The sequence below is a fragment of the Notolepis coatsorum genome (genome assembly GCF_963971535.1).
Source record: "Notolepis coatsorum genome assembly, chromosome: 12".
NCBI lineage: Eukaryota > Metazoa > Chordata > Actinopteri > Aulopiformes > Paralepididae > Notolepis > Notolepis coatsorum.
This window is the reverse complement of record NC_140176.1, coordinates 85,532,003-85,553,043: the sequence shown is the minus strand read 5'-3', so window position 1 is coordinate 85,553,043 and position 21,041 is coordinate 85,532,003. Positions and strand designations below refer to the sequence as shown.

The following is a 21,041-nucleotide window of genomic DNA, read 5'->3' as shown; positions in this document are numbered from 1 at the left end:
GTTGTGAAGGATCAGATTAAACCGAATATATATATTTATTTATGGATATATATTTAATAGTATTTGTATATCGTTTGATATCCCTTGTATATTCCTTGTACATATACACGGAATATCCCTTTATTCTACTACAGCCCATAATAGTTCATTCTCTTATTGGACAAAAGGACCAGGCGCCAGGGACAAGCCCCTGGCGTTCAAGTTCAAAGGTACCGACGAGACATGCCCTTACTAGCCCCAGCTCCGCGCAGGAATACGGCTACCGAAAGCAGAGCGGCACTACTTGTCCACTGTGCATATAAATATGGCGCAAGAAATGTAGAATTCCTCTTAGTCCTTTACCCTTCTACCCAACTAAGTAACAAGACGTGAAGCCTCACCCCACGATACCGCGTGCGGTGTAGTACGGCCTGTTTGGCCTTAGAATAGCAGTGAGACCTCGTGCGAATTAATAGCTGAATTGCCAGAGTTTGGCACCGTATTTCTATTAAGTAATAATAGTCTATTATGTATGGTGCATCGTACGGTTAGAGTTCTAAAGTGAGCAGCACCCCCATCGCTTCCTCGCGTTATCTAGAGTCTTAACCAGGTTGGGCAGACCACACGTGGTGCTTTCATCCGAGGAGTTCTAGGCGAGGACGAGTGGACCTGTACATTGGATTACCTACCCCGACGACTGCTGAGCCCTATACGGCATGGAATATCTATTTGCTTTGGTGCTTTGATTTGTGGAGCGGATAATCGCCAACACCGGTGAGTGTTGGATTTACCCCGAGAGGAGCCAAGGTGAGACGGCGCTCAGACCAGACTGAGGTCGCCTCGCTTCTTCTCCGTTGTGGACCTACAGCTACAGCTACAGCTATCGTCTACAAGAGAGCCCAAGTGTATTCATCTGTGGATCAAGGTTCTACGGGCACTGTGTTCTGTACCTGAATTCTCCCTAGAAATCGTTGACCAGACGGGATACAGCTGACGGCTCTCCTACCCCCCCTACTGGCTTACAACCGGCAGGACCCTTTACAGTATCTCCCGCTATAATCATTAAGTGCCATCGTTATAATTCCCTAAGAGCCAGGTTGTATACTTGCTTCCTGTGTAACCAGAGATTGGACATTCAGTGTTGATTTGCCTACGAATACTCATTTGCCTTACAAGTGCATTCAAATCATAAATGTAATAAGTAACTATTATATGTACCTTTTGCTATATATTAAATATTTGACTATTACCTTTGTGTGGACCTGATTTCATATGTGGGAAAGTGTTCATCATACTTAGATATCGTGTACTGTATGGCCAGTAATTAAAGTACATAAAGCGGTAGTGGTTTAATGATACCATACTTATCAATACAGTCAGGGAATTGTACCCCTCAGTTACAGGTAAAGTGGTTTAATGGACATTGGTTTGTCAGACCATGCAGTTGGCTGGTTTACTAATTATCTCTCCAATCGCTAGCAGTGTGCTCAGTTCAATGGCCTCTCCTCTAGCTTTCTGAATATCACAAATGGCGTTCCTCAAGGCTCTGACCTAGGTCCTACCCTATTTTTTTTTTTTTTTTTTTTTTTTTAGCACCTCTGCAACAGGTCCTGCATTATTATTATTATACCCTATTTTCTATTTATATCAATGATGTGTCTTGTGATATAAATGCTTCAGTAAATTGTTATGCTGATGACACTGTTTTATTATTTGCACACATACAGTTGTCTCTGCTTTCAATGTCTTTTCAATGCCTGCTTCGTCTTAGACTTAGACTGAACGCAGACAAAACCAAGGTTGTGTTCTTTTTAGGGCTGTCAGTTTATCGCGTTAATTAGATTAATTAATTACACAGCAAATTATCACGTTATGAAAATTAACTCAAAATTAATAAAAAATAAAATAAAAATGACATAATTTTTTTTTGTATCTCATTCATTCCATAAGAATGTAGAATACACATTTACAGACTTTTTTTTAATATGGGCCATTTGCATGTTCTTGGTATCTGATTTATAGGGACATCTATGAATATCAGGGAATGTATTCCCAGTGTCAGAAATACTGTGGTCTAGATCCACAAAGAAATAAGAATGGATTGCATGGTGCAAGTTGCACCCTTACTTACAATTCATTATGAATTGAAAATGGGGGACCCTGATGTAAACAAGACGAAAGTCTTTCTCTGGTCTGCATCCCCTTAACAATTGTGTGTATTGAGCCGTACTGTATTGTACCCATTCTGCAATCTGTTAATAACATTTTCATTCAATCAATCAATCTGCGCGGTGATTGATTGAATGAGTATTTTGAGTAAATTGTAATGAACCAAATGAGAATATCAATACATTCTTTTTTATCTTTGACTGTGAATAACACCATGCTAAAAATTGACCAGACCTGAAAAATCTAAGCAAATTAATAGATGGAAGATGATTAAACAGAAGGTTTTGTAGATACAGTACTGAATTCTGCCATCCGGACACATGCAATTTGAAATATGATTATAGAATATAGAATATCAGGCATAAAATGGTTATGCGATTAAAATGCGATTAATTAGATTAATTAATTACAAATCCTGACAGCACTAGTTCTTTTCTAACAAAAAGAAGGTCCCAGCAGTTCTTCCTGGCATTTCATCGGACGTTGTGTCCACCTATAAATACTTAAACCTTTTAATTAGTGCTGTCATTTCTACGTTATTATGGAATGAATGAGATTTATTTAAAAAAAATAAAAAAAAAAAAAAAATGTATAATACATTTTTTAATTTTAAGTTTTTTTATTAATTTTGAGTACATTTTCTGTGTAATTAATTAATCTAATTAACGCGATAAACTGACAGCCCTACTTTTAATTGATGACAACCTTTCTTTTAAGTCCCATATTGACCACCTTTTTAAGAAATCTAAATCTGTACCATTTGCCCGCACAGAACTCGGAAAAACAGCCTTTTCCTGTTCTGACCCATTTACGTGGAACATATTACAGAAGGAACTGAGGCTCCCGAACCTACTTTCCATTGGAGATTTTAAGCTTCTTTTTTTTTGATCAAATTTTTTTATTATTACTTACATGAAACAAGACAACACATTAATCACAATCACAATACACAGAACTTCACAGGAAAATAACAAAAACAATAATAATACAGAATATAACTATTTATAAATTATAAAGACAAAAAAAGAAAAGAAAACAGAGTTCAACCTTTTTAAATTTTAAATTCAAAAATCCCAGGGGTACTATCTAAAGATGACCAAATAGCGAAGAACTAGCTAAATAGCTGCCCCCCAATAAAATCCCTAGTTAAATTCAAGACATCACAAAAGACAAGACAGACAAGACATTTCCTCCTCCCCCTCCCACGAGACCGCCGGACTCCCCCGAACAAGCACCCCAACCCCACTCAGCCGCACACGGCGGTCCTAACCTTCTCAGCTGCTGCGAACCATAGGTCAATCCCAGCCTGCCCCACCCCAATCACCCGCGCCGTGGATATCTCAAGATAAATCACATCCAACAGTGTTAGGGACCAGTTAATCACTGTGAGCTTCTCAGGCTCCTTCCATCTCATTGCTATTAGCTTCTTCGCCGCTGTGACGCCCGCTAGGGACAGTGGAGTACACTACATCCTGCAATCTTAGCGGTGAGACCGCCGCCGCTTCTAAGGAGCGCCAAGATACAGCATCTACAGGGTCTAGCCAGCACATCAGAGGTCTCAGTGAAAAGGACCAGAAATAAAGCTTAAAATCAGGGATTGCGAGGCCCCCATCTTGTTTCCTACGTTGAGTAGTAGCTCTTTTGATTCTCGGGCGTTTGTTATTCCAGATAAACTTAGATACCATCGATTGTACCTTGTGCCAGTGGTCTATTGGAGGGGGCAGGGGGAGCATTGAGCTAACAAAATGTATCCTAGGCAGGACGTTCATTTTGATTATGGAAGCTCGGCTTGTAAGGAGTTAGGAAGGGATGACCATCTGTCTAGATCCTGGCGTATTTTATCATAAGTACCCGTGAAGTTGTACTTAGTAGTTTGACTCAGCGTGGGGAATATCTCTATGCCTAAGTATTTAAAATGTTCCACTATGGGGATATCAGCTGGTAGTCGCACCGCCTTGGCCAGCTCATTGAGAGGTAGGCAGGCTGATTTGTTCCAGTTAATCTTAAAGCCTGACAATTTACCAAAGTCGTCGATTATTCCCAATAATTTTGTGGCTGACCGGGAAGGGTCATCCATAAAAATCAGTAGGTCATCCGCATAGAGAGCAATTTTGTGTGGTGTATTATTGATCATTATGGGGACGATGTCCTCCGATTGCCTAATAAATTGGGCCAATGGTTCGAGGGAAAGCGCGAATAGTCCTGGGCTCAGAGGACAACCCTGTCTAGAAGATCTGGAGACTGGGAAAAGTGTGGAACAGTTTTTGCCTGTCAGTATCATTGCCGACGGCGAGGCATACTGGACTTTAATCATATGAATAAAATTCTTTCCAAGACCCATGACCTCAAGTACCTTCCACAGGTATGACCATTCTAGTCTGTCAAACGCCTTCATGGCATCCAAAGACAGAACTGTGGATGGAGCTGTATTGTCTATACTGTTATCGACTACATGCAACAGCCTCCTAAGATTATCTGCAGCCAGGCGCCCCGGGATAAAACCAGTTTGATCGCAGTGTACCAATACCGTCATAAATCTCTGCAGGCGGCGGGCCAGCACCTTGGCAAACACTTTTAAATCGGCCCCGAGAAGACTCAAGGGCCTATAGCTACCACAATCATTGGGATCTTTGTCCTTCTTGAGAAGTAAAGAAATCAACGCCATGTTGACATATCTTGAGACTCCCCTTGTTCGATAGCGTAATTGATCATATTGAGCATCAATGGACCCAGTTGGTCCCAGAAAGCTAAATACACCTCGGGTGGAATACCATCCCAGCCTGGTGCCTTACCCCTCTGCATTTCAGCAATCGTCTCCCTTAGTTCCATAAGAGTGATCGGTTTCCCCAGTTCCTTAGCCTCTTCCTCAGAAATGTGGGGTATCTCAAGCCCGCCAATGAACGATTCAAATTTAGAGTCGTCGAGATTAACCTCTGAGCTATATAACTGTGAGTAAAACTCTTTAAAAGTGTCGTTGATCTTTTTCGAATCAGTAGTGACTGTACCCTGTCGCGTCTTGATCGAGGGGATATCCGAGAAATGATCATTCAAGCGTATTTTCATTGCCAATAGATGGCTAGGTCTGGAGCCGTGAAAGTAGTAATTTTGCCTTGTCCTATGTATCAAGAACTCAGACTGTTGTTTAAGTATGGAGTTTATTTCTTTCTTGACTATCTTACGTTGTGTGTTTAGTCGTTCACTATAGTTAGTTTGCAAAGATGCGTATAGGTCCGCATATAATGTTTCCAGTCCTTCTAGTTTTTTTGACAGGGATTTACGCAAATTGGAGGCGAAAAGTGTGACATGACCCCTGATAAATCCTTTCAATGCGTTCCATAGGACCCTGGGGTCATCGACTGTGCCAACATTGATCTGCAAGAATTCAGCTAGTTTACTCCTGAACTCAGAACATAAATCATCGCTCTTTAATAAGGTTGAGTTAAAACGCCACCTGGGAGCTCTCGTGGAGAGCCTGCCAAAGGTTGCCACAAGGAAAATCCCCTTGTGGTCCGAGAGAGCCAGGGGAACCAATGAGACGTCGAAACTATCAAACATATTAGGGGACGCGAATGCATAGTCTATTCGAGAGAAGGTTTTGTGTCTGGCTGACAGGTGAGAGTAATCCTTGAGGGTGGGATTGGATAAGCGCCATAGGTCTGCGAGCCCCGTGTCCTGGGCCCACATCCTGAGGGCCTTAGAGGACCGTTTTGGTCGCTTGTTTCAGAGGACCCGGACCTATCCATCTCCGCATCCCAGCACGCATTAAAATCGCCACCCACAATGAGAGCATATCCAGTAAGTTCCAACATATTCTTCGTGATTGTATTATAGAACGCTGAATCAAATGTGTTAGGGGCATACAATGCTATTATTGCCATCTTCCTATGAGAGAACTCAACTTTTGCTATAGTAATCCTTCCCTCCGTGTCCAACCACACATCCAGGACTTTGATATCAAGGTTACGTCTTGTAACTATGACGACTCCTTTCGTCTTATCATCGGCTGAGGATGAGGAGATAACGTGATATTGTCGATTTGCTAGCCTTGACACATCACCCACCAATAAATGCGTCTCACTAAGGAGAGCAATGTCAATATTTCTTCTCTTCAATAACCAAAGGACACTGGCACGCTTGTGTGGGGCGTTAAGACCCCCTGCGTTCCAAATTAAAATATTCAATTTAGCCATGGTCGAGTTTGTCTAAATGCGTAGAGAACATACCAGTGCAGCCAGGCTGAGTACAGAGGCGCTGATCCAGGCGGGCCCAGACGGTCAATCCCAGGAGTTCAGAGGAGGAACAATTACACACATATAAGACAACAGTACATAAAACACAGAAAAATACCACCCCAGTTACAACCCCCCCTCCTTCTACTCTAAACCCTAACCCACCCGTCCTATTATTTACCCTCCTATACCCACTCTCCAATCCCCTCCCTATGCCCCATCCACTAAGGATGGTCATCTTCCTATCATTTCCCACTGGAGTCATGGATCCAATAAGACGCTCTCCACTCCGACCCCCCTCTAGATAAACCCCTGATTAAACCCCCACTAGTCCAATAAACACAAATTAAAATTTAATTCAATAAAGATATCGGTCTTGGCCCTAACATGAGACAACTATAATGGAAAAAATAGCCATTATTATATAATAACTCAACATCAACCCTGTAACCATCTACTTCCGAGTCTGCGTATTAATGTCGCAATGTTATAGCATAAATGGATAAAGGAAAATTCAAAACAAAATTTAATTAAAGCATACCAGCAGATAGTCTAAGGCAGGATCGGATCACAGGTAAATTGCGCAAACAGATGTCATTCAAACATCGACAATAAGAAGAAAGGGAAAAAAGGGGTTATGGTCAAAGTGCACGCATGTAACAGCCCCTCTGATCAGGCACAACGGCTGGAATGACATAACCTATGTAAGAATAGAATTAAACACCTTCATTAACCCAGGGATAGTAATAAGCTATACCTGACACAACCTGTTATCATATATTGTATATATATATTCAACCGACCTTCTACTACTGGAGCCCAAAGCTCAAAACAGCCTGGATATAAAAATAAAAGCATACAAGAAGTTAGTTAAGGACCCGATCACTGTTGAATTGTACAAACCGATGTCACTTAAACAGCAACAACAACCAAAATACGTAAACATTAACGGGTCTCGAACGTCTCGGCGCGGGCGATAGACACAGCCTGCTAGCTAGCCCGAGGCTAGCGCATAAGCTAGTGATGAATCCGGCTAGCACGCTAGAATCTGTTTTGTACATTGTTCAGCTAGCTCGCTTGCTTTCATAAAGGCGACACACACGTACGACCATGAGGTCAGCATTAGCAAGTACCAGAAGTCATTGGGATGCCCCGCTAGTTTGGATGGGCAGTGGACAGTTAGCATGTCTGGCATGACAACAAGCATCTGTGAGTAGTCCGCCCCATCAATGTATTCAGGCCCACACCGCCAAGTCACTCACCCGACATAGATATCAAGCTACAGTCTCGGCTATCCCCCCGAGATATTCCTTCGCTTTAGCCAAAGACCAAAATGAACGCCGATCATCGTCCTTACCCAGCACAGATAATTTCGCGGGAGCGAATAGCGTAGGCCTCAGGCCTAGTTTCCATAGCCTGGACATGACCACTTTGTATTCGCCTCTCTGTGCTTGAACCTCCGGTGTAAAGTCTTCGAAAATGGCCACTTTGTGATCGCCAAGACTTAGTTTACCCCTTCTGGCACGGGCCGACTGCATGATGAGCTCCCTCTGCTGAAGCCTGTTCAGCTTGACAATGATGGGCCTCGGCTCTTTGTTCACTCCGGGACTGGTCTTGCCCGCTCTGTAGGCCGATTCACATACGGGAGGGCTGGGGAGGACATCTTCCCCAGTATTTCCTGCAGCAATTCCGGCATGGTCTCCGAGAGACGGCCTCCCTCGTTGCCCTCCGGTACACCAACAATCCTGATGTTGTAGCGTCTCTCCCGGGACTGCATTTCCACAATTACCGACTGTAGTTTGGCAACTTCAGCCTGCCTAGCCAGCAGGGAGGTCTCCAGACCCGCCATCCTCTCGCCTTGTAGTGAGACCTCTGTCGTTAGCGTGGCTAGTTCGTTAGCATTAGCCGAGGAGACAATGTGCAGCGACTCCATCTTGTATTTCAACGGGTCGACCGCCAACCTAATTTCCTCTGACATCTCTCGATGAAGGTTATCAAAAGATTCCGCCTGCACTTTTCTTTGTGTTTCAGCGAAGCGTGTCTCAAAGTCTGCATGGAGTTTGGTCATGACCGAGAGTACAGCTTCGCTTATCTCACTGATACCGGGCGACGGCGCGGTTAGGCCCGGTGGCAGTTTGCCGGCTGGGGTGCTCATGGATCTGGTCTCCACCACCGACATCGCAGAAAGTTGAAAAAAGTCGACGACAGTAGTTGAAACTCGACGACTCAACCAGCAGACAAATAACAAATAAAAATAAAATAAAGACTAATGGGGAGAAAAGTATATTTCGCACGATAGAAGGGAGCTCACGTGAAACACGTCTACTCCATGATCGCCTAGCTCCGCCCTCGAGATTTTAAGCTTCTTATATGGAATATTGAAAGGGGATCCATGGCGGCCTGTTCTTGCTCTTAATTTAATGTATCTATCTAGATTTTAGCCTCTCTTAGGCTTTTAGTTGTGTTACTTGTCTTGTTTTTCTCTGGAACTTGTTTTATGTATTTGTCATGTTTGTTTGGTGGATCAGGTTGCTCTTGTAAATGAGACTATGTCTCATTGAGATTTTTACCTGTATAAAAAAAAGGTTTGAAATTAAATGTAATTAAAATCTTGCAGGGTTTGCCTGACGCCCTCTTTTTTCTCTCCGACCTCTCGTGCCGCATGTCGCTCCTTTAATTCAGCCCACAGAATCTCTGCAGTTGAACTGTCGATGTCTGTCCACGCTGCTGGCACTGTGTCTCAGCAGTCTGGCACTGCACCAGCATGGCTTTGTCGTGTTGAGCCTGCTGCTGTTGCCGGCTGCTGATAAGTTGTACAATCAGCGCTTTTAGATCTGCTGATTCCATCACTGTGATTCATCATAGAGAAAATAACCACACAGAACTACTAATTACACTTCCTGAGTGACTTGCCCGACACTAGTGTGTATATATACAGTATGTCTGTGTGTGTGTGTATATTTTGACCATGCATATCTTGTGTCTTACCTATTAAATTTGTTCTATGTTTATCTTTTTCTATGCCTATTTTTATTATTGTATTTTGCACAATCAATGCAGGCATGACCACCCGCATTTCATTGTATGCCCTGGTATGTATGTGACAAATAAACCTCTTGATTCTTGATACGTGTGTGTGTGTGTGTGTGCGTATATATGTGTGATTGTGTATGTATATACATTATGTGTGTGTGTGTATATATATGTGTTTATATGTATATACATTATGTGTGTGTATATATACATTATATGTGTGCATGTGTGTATATAGATTATATGTGTGTTTGTATATACACTGTGTGTGTGTGTGTGTGTGTGTGTGTGTGTGTGTGTGTGTGTGTGTGTGTGTGTGTGTGTGTGTGTGTGTGTGTGTGTGTGTGTGTGTGTGTGTGTGTGTATATATCTGTGTGTGTGTGTGTGTGTGTATATGTGTGTGTGTATATATGTGTGTGTGTATCTGTGTATGTGTGTCCAGCCAGTTGTTGACATTCCTGCAGCAGTGAGGTCATGATCAGAACAAGACTCAACAAGACTCAGATTACACACACGCATACTCTTTCTCTGTGCTGTGGTCCATATGTTATTAGTTAGGGTCTACTGACCTACATTCTCTAGTGGGGGGTGACATCCCATAATAACCACACACACTACCTCTCTGTCTCTCTCTCTTTCTCTCTCTCTTTCTCTCTCTCTCTCTTTTACTGTGAATTAAGTGTTAAAGTAGTATTCAGTTCATTAGTTAAACTCATCATCATAATTATTGATTGTGTGATGACAGGGTGTCTGGTGGCTTAAAGAGACTGTTTTGTAACCACAAGGTCGCATGTTTGATTCCCGCAACAACCATTGTGTCTTTGAGCAAGGCACTGAACACTTACATATTACTTCCTCTATCTCTTTCTCTCTCTGTCTCTCCCTCTCTCTTTTTTCACTCTCTTTCTCTTTTCTTTTTCTCTCTCTCCCCCTCTTTCTTTCTATTTCTCTCCCCATCTCTCCTTCACCCTCTCTCTCCCCTCAGCCCTCCCACACCCTCTCCCTGATGCTGTTCCCTCCCTCCTTCTCTCTGTTTATTTCACACTGCAGTCAGTTGTGTTTATGTACAAGGCTCTCTCTCTCTCTCTCTCTCTCTCTCTCTCTCTCTCTCTCTCTCTCTCTCTCTCTCTCTCTCTCTCTCTCTCTCTCTCTCTCTCTCTCTCTCTCTCTCTCTCTCTCTCTCTCTCTCTGTTCCATTGGTTCTCACTAAGGAGAGAGGTTGTTTCTGAGGAGTTGAAAGGTAAGTCTGTGTTTTCTTCTTCCGTAAATATATATATATATATATTTGATTGATTTCTGGGTTAACATTAAATCACATAATTTTTCATATTAGGATCTAACATCTTATTAATAGGCCTCTTTGTTTATGGTTTGATTGTCACTGATGCACATGTTTACACAATACGGTTGATAAGAAAAGGGTAAAACACAGTATTTTAGATGTTTAGTTCTGTCGGAGCCATAGGTCTTTCTCATATACTCTGCCTTTTCCCCTGGTCTAAGGTACATTATAGAATAATGAATTACTTTACAGAACAGTTCTGAATTACTTTACAGAACAGCAATAAGTATGTCTACTTAAAGTTGTATTTGTTTTTAGGCACAATAAATAATCATCATCATTTATTTATTCGTACATGGAATTACCACAGTCCAACAGTACATATTAATACAATAGACAGTAAAATAGAATAGAGTAGACGAGAGTAAAATAGAGCAATAGTGCAGTGCAATAAAATAGTTCTCATCTACAGTACAACAATCACAGTCTGGATGCAATGAGTCCACACAGCAGAATGTATTAAAAGGCTATGGTGAAGACATGTTTTGAAATTTGAAATTGATTCTAAATGTTACCCGAAGCCAGTGCAAGGTAGCTAACACTGGACTTGTGTGGTCTCTCCTCTTGATTCTATTTAATAATCTAGCTGCAGAGTTTTGAATGAGTTGGAGTTGTTCTGTGGGTTTTTTCAGCATCCTTTTGATTTATAAATTATTTTCTAAGGTGGAAGAATTATGTTTTTGTCACCTTTTTGATTGAACCTCTTAACTGGCGCCCTTAACTGGCCATTTTTAAACTTGAACTTGAGGACTGCATACTTTTTTTTGAAAAGCGTATCTTTATACTTATAGCACATGCATAAGCCTGGTCTCTTTTGAAAGATAATTCGGAAGTTTCTGATACATTAAAGAAAGATCACTTCTAGTGCTAATGAAATAGAGTAACATAGGTCTGAACTTGAGTTGTAGAAAAACGTGTTATTCTGTAGTAGTTGCAATATCCAAATATAGTATTTCCAAAACAATTTGTATGAGCTGGAAAACACCCCGGGCCCATATCCTGACGTCTTATGTAGTACATGTCCAGATGTCATACATATCCGTTCAGAAATGAGTGATTAGGAGCGATTTTGGTAAACTAAAAAAAAGAAAAGAAAAAAGCTCTCCAGTAAACCATTTCCTCATTGACTTCAATTCATTCAGCGTTTCTTTCTCTTCCTGTTTTCGCTCGTGACTTTTCACCTAGATCCCTGATTCGCAGATCCCCACATGGGATATCATTGGAAAGCCACACTCATTGGCTACAACTCTGTCCAATATTTCTCGAGATCGCCAAATGATTGACTGAGCTAGAGCCCCGGGTGTCGGGGTGGTAATAAAAAAAGAAAACTCCTCACATATCGGCATGTAGCTCGAGAACCGCTGAACGGATTCTGTCGCCTGAAAGGGCAATCGACAGGCAACAAATAGGGCTTTAATTCTATATATATATATTCTATAAGAAAATGCAGACCCGAGCCGCTAGAGTGGCATCGCGCCTGTGGGCAAATCGTCCTCTAGAGGCCGGTGCCAGTTAACCACTTAAAGCTTAGGTCTGAGTCTATTATAACACCAAGACTTGTAACTTCGGGTTTGATCCAAGTAGTAAATTTACCCATATTGCTCAGCAGGGCCGACAAGTAGGATTTCAGCTTTGTCCTGATTTAATTTTAGGAAGTTGTTGGTCATCCATTTGTTTATTGGCAAGAGGCAGAAATTGGTAAGAGTTAATAGCTGTGGGATCATTTGGTTCAGCAGAGATGTACAATTGTGTGTCATCTGTGTAGCTATGGAAACATACATTGTGTTTTCTAATGATGTCCCCAAGTGGCAGCATGTACAGTGAGAATAATAATGGACCAAGGTAGCTCCCTTGTGGAACTCCGAATTAGGTGTCATGTTTCTCAGATGCATGATCTCCAAGCCTGATGTGATATTTTCTCCCTTTGATATGTTCTAAAACAGTTTAATACATAGTCAGAAAGACTAACTAAAGGTACTAACACAGTTAATATGAAGCAGGTTCTAACACATCTAATATGAAACAGGTTCCAACACAGTTAATATAAAGCAGGTTCTAACTGACGGTAAATATAAAGCAGGTTCTAACACAGTTAATATAAAGTAGGTTCTAACACAGTTAATATAAAGCAGGTTCTAACTGACGGTAAATATAAAGTAGGTTCTAACACAGTTAATATAAAGTAGGTTCTAACACAGTTAATATAAAGCCGGTTCTAACACAGCTAATATAAAGCAGGTTCTAACACAGTTAATATAAAGCAGGTTCTAACGGTTAATATAAAGCAGGTTCTAACACAGTTAATATAAAGCAGGTTCTAACACAGTTAATATGAAGCAGGTTCTAACACAGTTAATATGAAGCAGGTTCTAACACAGTTAATATGAAGCAGGTTCTAACACAGTTAATATGAAGCCGGTTCTAACAGTTAATATAAAGCCGGTTCTAACACAGTTAATATAAAGCCGGTTCTAACACAGTTAATATGAAGCAGGTTCTAACACAGTTAATATAAAGCCGGTTCTAACACAGTTAATATGAAGCAGGTTCTAACACAGTTAATATAAAGCAGTAGTACTGTAGCATAGTTGAACTGTGACTTTAATACGTTTAACACTGAACTGTGACTTTTAATGCATTTTAACACTGATTGATTGATTGATTGAAAACTTTATTAACAGATTGCAGAATGGGTACAATACAGTACAGCTCAATACACACAATTGTTAAGGGGATGCAGACCAGAGAAAGACTTTCGTCTTGTTTACATCAGGGTCCCCCATTTTCAATTCATCAGGACATTTATGACATACATGACATACAGATAGTCAGTACTGCTACATCTATACATTTATGACATACCAGATTTGCAAATACAGTACTGTTTGTGATACAGAAGGAGTCAAGAGAAGGGAGTATATACATTTGACGTAGAAACTGTACACTGAACTGTGACTTTAATACTGAACTGTGACATTAATACTGAACTGTGACTTTAATGTTTTAACACTGAATTGACTTTAATACATTTTAACACTGAACTGACTTTAACTCATTCAGCGCCAGGGATTAGCCTTCGTTCTAAAGCGTTCTAGCTATGCCACGCTTTAAAGATAGAGGTGCGTCACCTTGTTTGTAGAGCTATATCTATATTCTATATTATAGCTATGGAGACAATACTATAGTCATTTGAAAGTGACTTTCTTCCGTCGAACATGCAAGAAAAGTGATAATTTTTTCATGCATACGTTCACGTGTTATCCCGTGGTGAATATAAGTATAGTTTAGGAGTGATCCAGGATAATTCCTGAAAAGCTGAGTTATAGGGCGCTACGTGTATTCTACTATAAGCATTGGCGTTTCTTGCCTGGACACTATTTCCAAATCAAATGTATATAATAGGTATTATGTTTCATCATGAATGCATGAAAGGGGGGGGTCGTTTCTTTATGCTTTGATGGCCAGTAACGGCATTCGTGTCGAACACTACAGACGCTGATCAGCTGGATCGATATGAAAACATTGTTGGATCAAGCTGAAATTTATGTCAGATAGTCCTTACCTTTGGTCGGGGGTATTCCAAAAAGAATATTCCAATTGTCTGATCGTGATTTCCAGTATTGGTGTCCATCTGGTCCCGGACATAATTTGGCACAATTTATGGAGCGAGTGTGTCAGATGCGTTTCGAAGTGGTCGGATGAAGCGATTTACTCGGCTCCGTCTAAATTTAGTGCCCGGAGGGATTTAAATGTAACACACGGTCTGTAACAGGGTTTACTGCACTCTCGATACTGCCACCTAGCCGGATCTGGCCGGTACTGCACCCTCAGGGTCCCAGTATGCCTTTTAACGGCAACATACAGGTCCGTGACATTGAATAGAATATTAAAATCGAAAAAAAGAAAAATGGACCAAATAATGTATATATATGTGGTTGGCGTTCAACGGTTGTCGAACAAACGCTGAACTGTGACTTGAATAGGTTTTAAAACTGAACTGACTTTAATACATTTTAACACTGAACACTGACTTTCAGTTTTCACTGCACATAGAAACCCGCGAGAGCAGTCGTCACAGGGCTGTCGAATGCAGGGCTGAAGAGCTTGATGTCATATGCTTCTAAAATTGAAGGTCCGCCGCGCTGGTCTGTGTCTATTATGAAATGACAATTGCGCGACATTAATGGTCCGTACTGGTCTGTGTCTATTATTAAATTACAATTGCACGTTGCACATGTTATGACTTTGAACGTCTGCCATTTCCACCGCAAAGACGGCACATCAGTAACTAAATTACGATGTGTCAGTCATGAATATGCAAATTGACTACATTTCCTAGTCCAGTGATTCCCAACCTGGGGTCCGCGGACCGCCTGGGGGTCCGCCAGGGGGCGCAGGGGGTCCGCCAGACCACAGATGATTTGAGGTCTTAAAAAAAAAAAAATTTTTTTTTTTTTTTTTTTTTTTATCATCAGAAGCATGAATAGTCTCTCCACTACAATAAAAAATAAAGATAAATAAATAAACATCTAGACATGATTTTTGAACGTTAACAGTAGGCTACCGGGTAGCCGCTAAAACGCGAATCAGTTGACTATCACTTTCTGTAGCTAGCCTAGCACGCTAGTTAACTTTCTCGGCTCGTCTGCAGTCAGCCGCCAGAGGCGAAAATGTGTGACAAACGAAAAGGAGATGACGGCAGCTCATCTGCAAAAAAAGTTAGGACCTACAGCAATCGCGAAAATTACATCACCATGGGCTTCACTGAGGGACCAGACAAACAACCTGAGTGTGTGATTTGTGGAGAAAAGTTGGCAAACTCGAGCCTGAAGCCCAGCAAGCTGAAGAGACATCAGGCGTCTAAGCACCCAGAAACCGTTGGGAAGGATCCAGACTTTTTTCGGAGGAAAGAACAGTCTCTCAAGGCGAACAAGCCTGTTGATGTTAGAGTAGCGTGGAGCAGGGGTGGCAGTGATTTACAGAAGGCTACCGAAGCCTCCTTTGAGTGTTCGCTTTTAATTGCAAAAGCAAAGAAACCGCACAATATTGGCGAGCAGCTCATCAAACCAGCCTGCATCAAAATGGTTTAGAAACTGTGCGGCCCACAGGTGGCGGATAAACTAAAATCAGTACCACTCTCGAACAATGTAGTGAAAGACCGAATTGATAAGATGTCAAGTGATTGCGAGCAGCAGCTGTCAGAAAAGCTTAGAAAGGGTCCATTTGCCATACAACTTGATGAAACTACAACTGTCGCAGACGAGGCTGTGCTCATCGTTTATGTGCAATATATTGAAAATGAGGATCTGAAGCAGGACATTCTCATGTCAGTCAACCTTACTACCACCACTCGAGGTGAGGATATTTTTACTGCAGTGGATTCTTACTTCATTCAACATAAATGCAAACCGTTAACCATTAGGGCCTGATTTGAGAGGATGAATACAGGATTTGAATATTGGCCAAAATTTTGAAATACATATGGTGCAAGATTAGATTTGTTGATTGAAGGCACAAGTCAAAGAAGCATAGTGGGTCTAATTATGATGCATATGCCTGTGTATAAGCAGTTTGTTATTAAAATGACAAAAAAAAGGTATTAAACCCAGCTAGGACAGATTCTCTCTGCTACTGATTGGAATCTCCTGTCTCATATTTAGTTTAATTTGTTGCATTGATTTGTTCCATAAATGCAAACCGTTCACCATTAGGGACTGATTTGAGAGGATGAATACAGGATTTGAATATTGGCCAAACATTTTGAAATGCATATGGTGCAAGATGAGATTTGTTGATTGAAGGCACAAGTTAAAGAAGCATAGTGGGTCTAATTGTGATGCATATGCCTGTGTATAAGCAGTTTGTTATTAAAATGACAAAAAAAAGGTATTAAACCCAGCTAGGACAGATTCTCTCTGCTACTGATTGGAATTTCCTGTCTCATATTTAGTTTAATTTGTTGCATTGATTTGTTCCATAAATGCAAACCGTTCACCATTAGGGCCTGATTTGAGAGGATGAATACAGCATTTGAATATTGGCCAAACATTTTGAAATGCATATGGTGCAAGATGAGATTTGTTGATTGAAGGCACAAGTCAAAGAAGCATAGTGGGTCTAATTGTGATGCATATGCCTGTGTATAAGCAGTTTGTTATTAAAATGAAAAAAAAAATAGTATTTTATGGTATCTTATTAGGAGGGGGTCCGCGAATTTCATCAGAGATGTTTGGGGGTCCCTGGGGGGAAAAAGGTTGGGAACCACTGTCCTAGTCAACGTCATTGACGACATTGACAAATCGTTGCAGCCCTAGTTTTAACACTGAACTGTGAATTTAATATGTTTTAACCTCCGGGCAAAAATGGCTAGTTTTATAAAAACTTTACGATTGCATACCCAAAGTCATTTGCGATTTATTATACTTCATACTTATAGCACATGGTTTTGAAAGGTACGAAAAATCACTTTGAGTACTAATGAAATAGAGAAACGGAGGTTTGAACAAACTGAAGTAAAGGTTGTGTACTCACATTTATTTTTACTCGTTGCCAGATGCCTATTTTTAAGTTCCAGCTGAGGTGTAGGAGCTGGAAAACATAATGGTTCCATAGCCTGAAGTCTTATGTAGTACAGGGACAAAGTTTTAAAAAATCCCATGGAAAATGTATGTTTTACAAAGGTTTTTGTAATGTGTGTACCGGTAAAAATTCGACCAGATTATCCAAAATGGCCGTCCGCTGCCATTCATTTCGATGCTCTAGTCAAAACAATGGACTTCTTCGTCTTCTTGTGTCACCTTCCCCCACTCTCAGTGCCCATCTGAGATCGCTTTCGGAGCAGACGCTCCTTGGCTACATACAACGGTGGTCAATCATTTTCGCCATCAGCGGTGACTGGTCAGTTCAGGACCGCTCACAACCGGACGTGGTCACTCGTCCAAACAGCTTGTCAAATGACGCTACCCGGATGTTTCGTCTTGTAACTCAAGAATGGAATCACGCAATCGTGTGTTGACGATCGAAAGGCGACAAATTCAACTTTCCAACAATGTATTGGTTGATCGGCAAAAATGCAGCCCGGAGCCGACAGACGAGAGCAAAGTGCCGTGACGTGTGCGTGACCGTCGGGCCGTCCGATGCTTAAGAGGTTAACACTGAACTGTGACTTTAATACGTTTTAACACTGAACTGTGCCTTTAACACTGAACTGTGACTTTAATATGTTTTAACACTGAACTGTTGCTATGGTAACAGGTTAGGTAACAGCTTGGTTCAAGGAACAAAAAAATCTCAGGTTTATGTCAAACTGTCAACAATCTGATTCAGCAGATTGAGTAATCGAGGTGCTGTTTTAATTGGTCCAGTGTTTGCGTTTGTGCTAAATGGATCCTTCTCTTCCTGTAATGGAGCTGCTCTCCCTTGCTGACCCCGCGCGCCCCACTCTGCCCTCCCCCAGGGAACCAAAGCCATTAAGACAATGGTTCCGCCCTCTGAGTCCCATATCCGCCCCTCAGCCTGCATTACACCGATCAATAAGAATAACTTTAAGAGACTGACACACACACACACAATATTATGCTTATATATATTTCATACTGGGCAGGGAGCCATCCGGTCTGTTTACTGTGTGAATAACAGAACAGGTCTGACCATCAACAACTCTTGTATACATGAATAAACAGAATATTGTGAAGGTCACCATGGAAACGGAATTTGCACATAAAACCAACAATGAACAGGATCAGATGTATACGTGCCTTAGTTTGATGCCAAATTTATTTTCATTGTACTGTACTTGTGCTGTATAATGACACTAATTTGAATCTAATCTAATATCATCATATCTCTGCTATCATATTCCGGTTTAACATAGTCAGGGCCCAAAACTTTTAATCCCTATCTGATCGGATCAGATTTAGATTTTGGGTAGTTCAAAACCAAAAAACAGGATTAGCCCTCTACTGCATGACTTTCTATCTTCTGGGGGAAAAAATATTTCACCCGATTTTTGAGAGATTATGGGTCCCTGATAACATACCAATCAAAAAACGTGCCCCCCCTCCCCCCACACCCTCAAACTGATATTGGTTTGTGTCTTCAAAGACACGCTGTGCAGCAAGGGTAGTAAAACACCAAGGTTTTCTATAACAAGTTTTATTAATAAAATACATAGAACATCATGTGAATATTAAAAACAATGTTACCCACATTTCCAATAACAAAGCACCATTAGAACAATGGTAGTACATTCTTTTTTATTTTTTACTTATGCAGATTTGAAACCATAGTTTATTCAGTGTGGAACCTCAGGAAGCAGTTGCGATCTGTGGTGAAGCACAGGTGGACGTTGCGTTTCCGACACTTGGCTTTAGTTACAGCACTGCACCCTGGTACTTTGCATCGTCCCCTTTCCTTGGACATGGTGATTCAGTGGGGCTGTCTGAACCAGGCTGGTTTTCTTCTGAAGACAAGGAAAAGAAACGCATAATAAATAAATATTGAAATTATTTATTGGGAAAACCACACTGAGATACAGTATCTTGTTTTCGAGAGGGTCCCACAAAAATAAAATAAAATAAATGCATCAGGAACACTTGCAGCATTCCACAAACCTGATTCAGGAACACTCCTCCTCACTCTGGCTCACCTCCGCCTGACTGTCCTCACTGTCACTGGGAATCACCCTAACAGTCCGCTCTCTTCCAAAAAAAGTTCTTGTGTCCATGTTCTCACAGTGTTGTGAAGGGCCAGATTAAACCGAATATATATATTTATTATATATATATATTTAATTGTATTTGTATATTCTCTAATATTCCTTGATATCCCTTGTATATTCCTTGTACAATATGCATTGAATATCCATTCTAGCCTACTGAACATCCCATAATAGTCTCCATTCTACTATTGGTCGAGACCTTGGTGCCAGGCTGCCATACCTCCCAGACCCAGTTCAAACGTACCGCTCAACATGTACGAACAAGTCCTAGTTCCGCGTAGGAATCTGGCTACCGCACCACTAATGGGACTATTTGTTCATAGTGCGTATATATACTGCACTACTAAAGTAGGACTTCCTTTTCAGTCCAGTTTCTTACCCTCCAATAGAGTCACAGACGTAAAGCCTCCCCGCGACGCCACGTGTGGGAGTAAGGCCAAGTTCGCCTACCATCGGTATTGAGACATCGTGTATATTAATATTTGAATAGTCATATTTGGCACTATATCGTCGAGTTGGACGTAGTCTATTAAGCTAATAATAGTCTGTTAATATATAGTGCTTCGTACGGTGAGAATACTACCGTAGTCAGCACCCCATCGTTTCGGGCAGAGAACTGGCTGCTTATCCAGGGTGGTTGACCCCACGTGAAGCTGCACCCGAGGAGCCCCAGAGCCGACGAGCGAGTGGACTTGTATACCGGATTATTCTACCGACGACAGCCCGCCTTCCCAGGCACGGATTATGCTTTGTATACGTTGATTATTCCATGGATAAAGACCCCCGACACTGCCGTGTGTTGGAACCCCCCCCTGGAGAGGACGCAAGGTGAGGAGACGCTCTGCAAGACGAGGTCGCTTCACGTCTCTCCCCCGTGGACCGGAGAGAGCCGGCCCACAAAGAGTCCATCTGCTTTCATCTGTGGTCCAAGGATCGCCGGCGCATTGAACGGCACTACAGTGGGTTCACCTGGGATACCCTTGGCCGGATGAGGCAGCCGGATTCTACCCCCCCCCCTTCCTACTCCTGTCGGCTTACAAGCGACCGGATTAACCCCCCCTAGTGTATCCAGTCTATAATCATTAAAGTACCATTGCTGTTATTCCTTAAACTATTCCAGGTCGTATATGTACCACCTGCGCCTTCAGAGATTGGACATTCTCTATTGATATACCGACGAATACTCTTGCCATAAAAGTGCATACTAATTCCCATTCATAAATGTGATTGATTTGATTAAGTGCTTGCTCTACACACCATTGCTGTGTAGAAATAAAGACCTATTTCTAATTCGTACATTTGTGTTGGATCCGTTTCATCTACGTGACAGTGTTCATCATAATATATTTATGCCGAGTACTGGGTGGCCGAATATTAAGTACAAAGGTAGTGGTAGTAAGTATCATATCTAGTAATACAGTCAGGGAATTGTACCCCTCAGTTACACACAGTATCGATGGATTGTGAAGTAAAAACATTGACTATTGCATCACTTATTATCAGGTAAGTAACACATACTATAGGCTAATAATACCTCAGTTATAACAGTAATATCATAGTAATAATGATT

General features: G+C 41.5%; 1 protein-coding gene and 1 pseudogene across 2 annotated transcripts in view; both read left to right on the top strand.

The window, feature by feature from the left end:
* The window catches only part of LOC311237950 (laminin subunit alpha-1-like), an 81,701-nt pseudogene extending 72,492 nt beyond the window's left edge, over positions 1-9,209 (top strand). Inside the window, exon 47 of the transcript XR_014621093.1 lies at positions 9,060-9,209. The product of XR_014621093.1 is annotated as a laminin subunit alpha-1-like (transcript). The remainder of the gene's footprint in view (positions 1-9,059) is intronic.
* Positions 9,210-10,600: 1,391 nt separating this feature from the next.
* Positions 10,601-21,041, top strand: part of LOC311237948 (rho GTPase-activating protein 28-like) — a gene marked incomplete at its 3' end in the record, with an annotated part of 60,058 nt that continues 49,617 nt past the window's right edge. Inside the window, exon 1 of the mRNA XM_084325924.1 lies at positions 10,601-10,650. The remainder of the gene's footprint in view (positions 10,651-21,041) is intronic.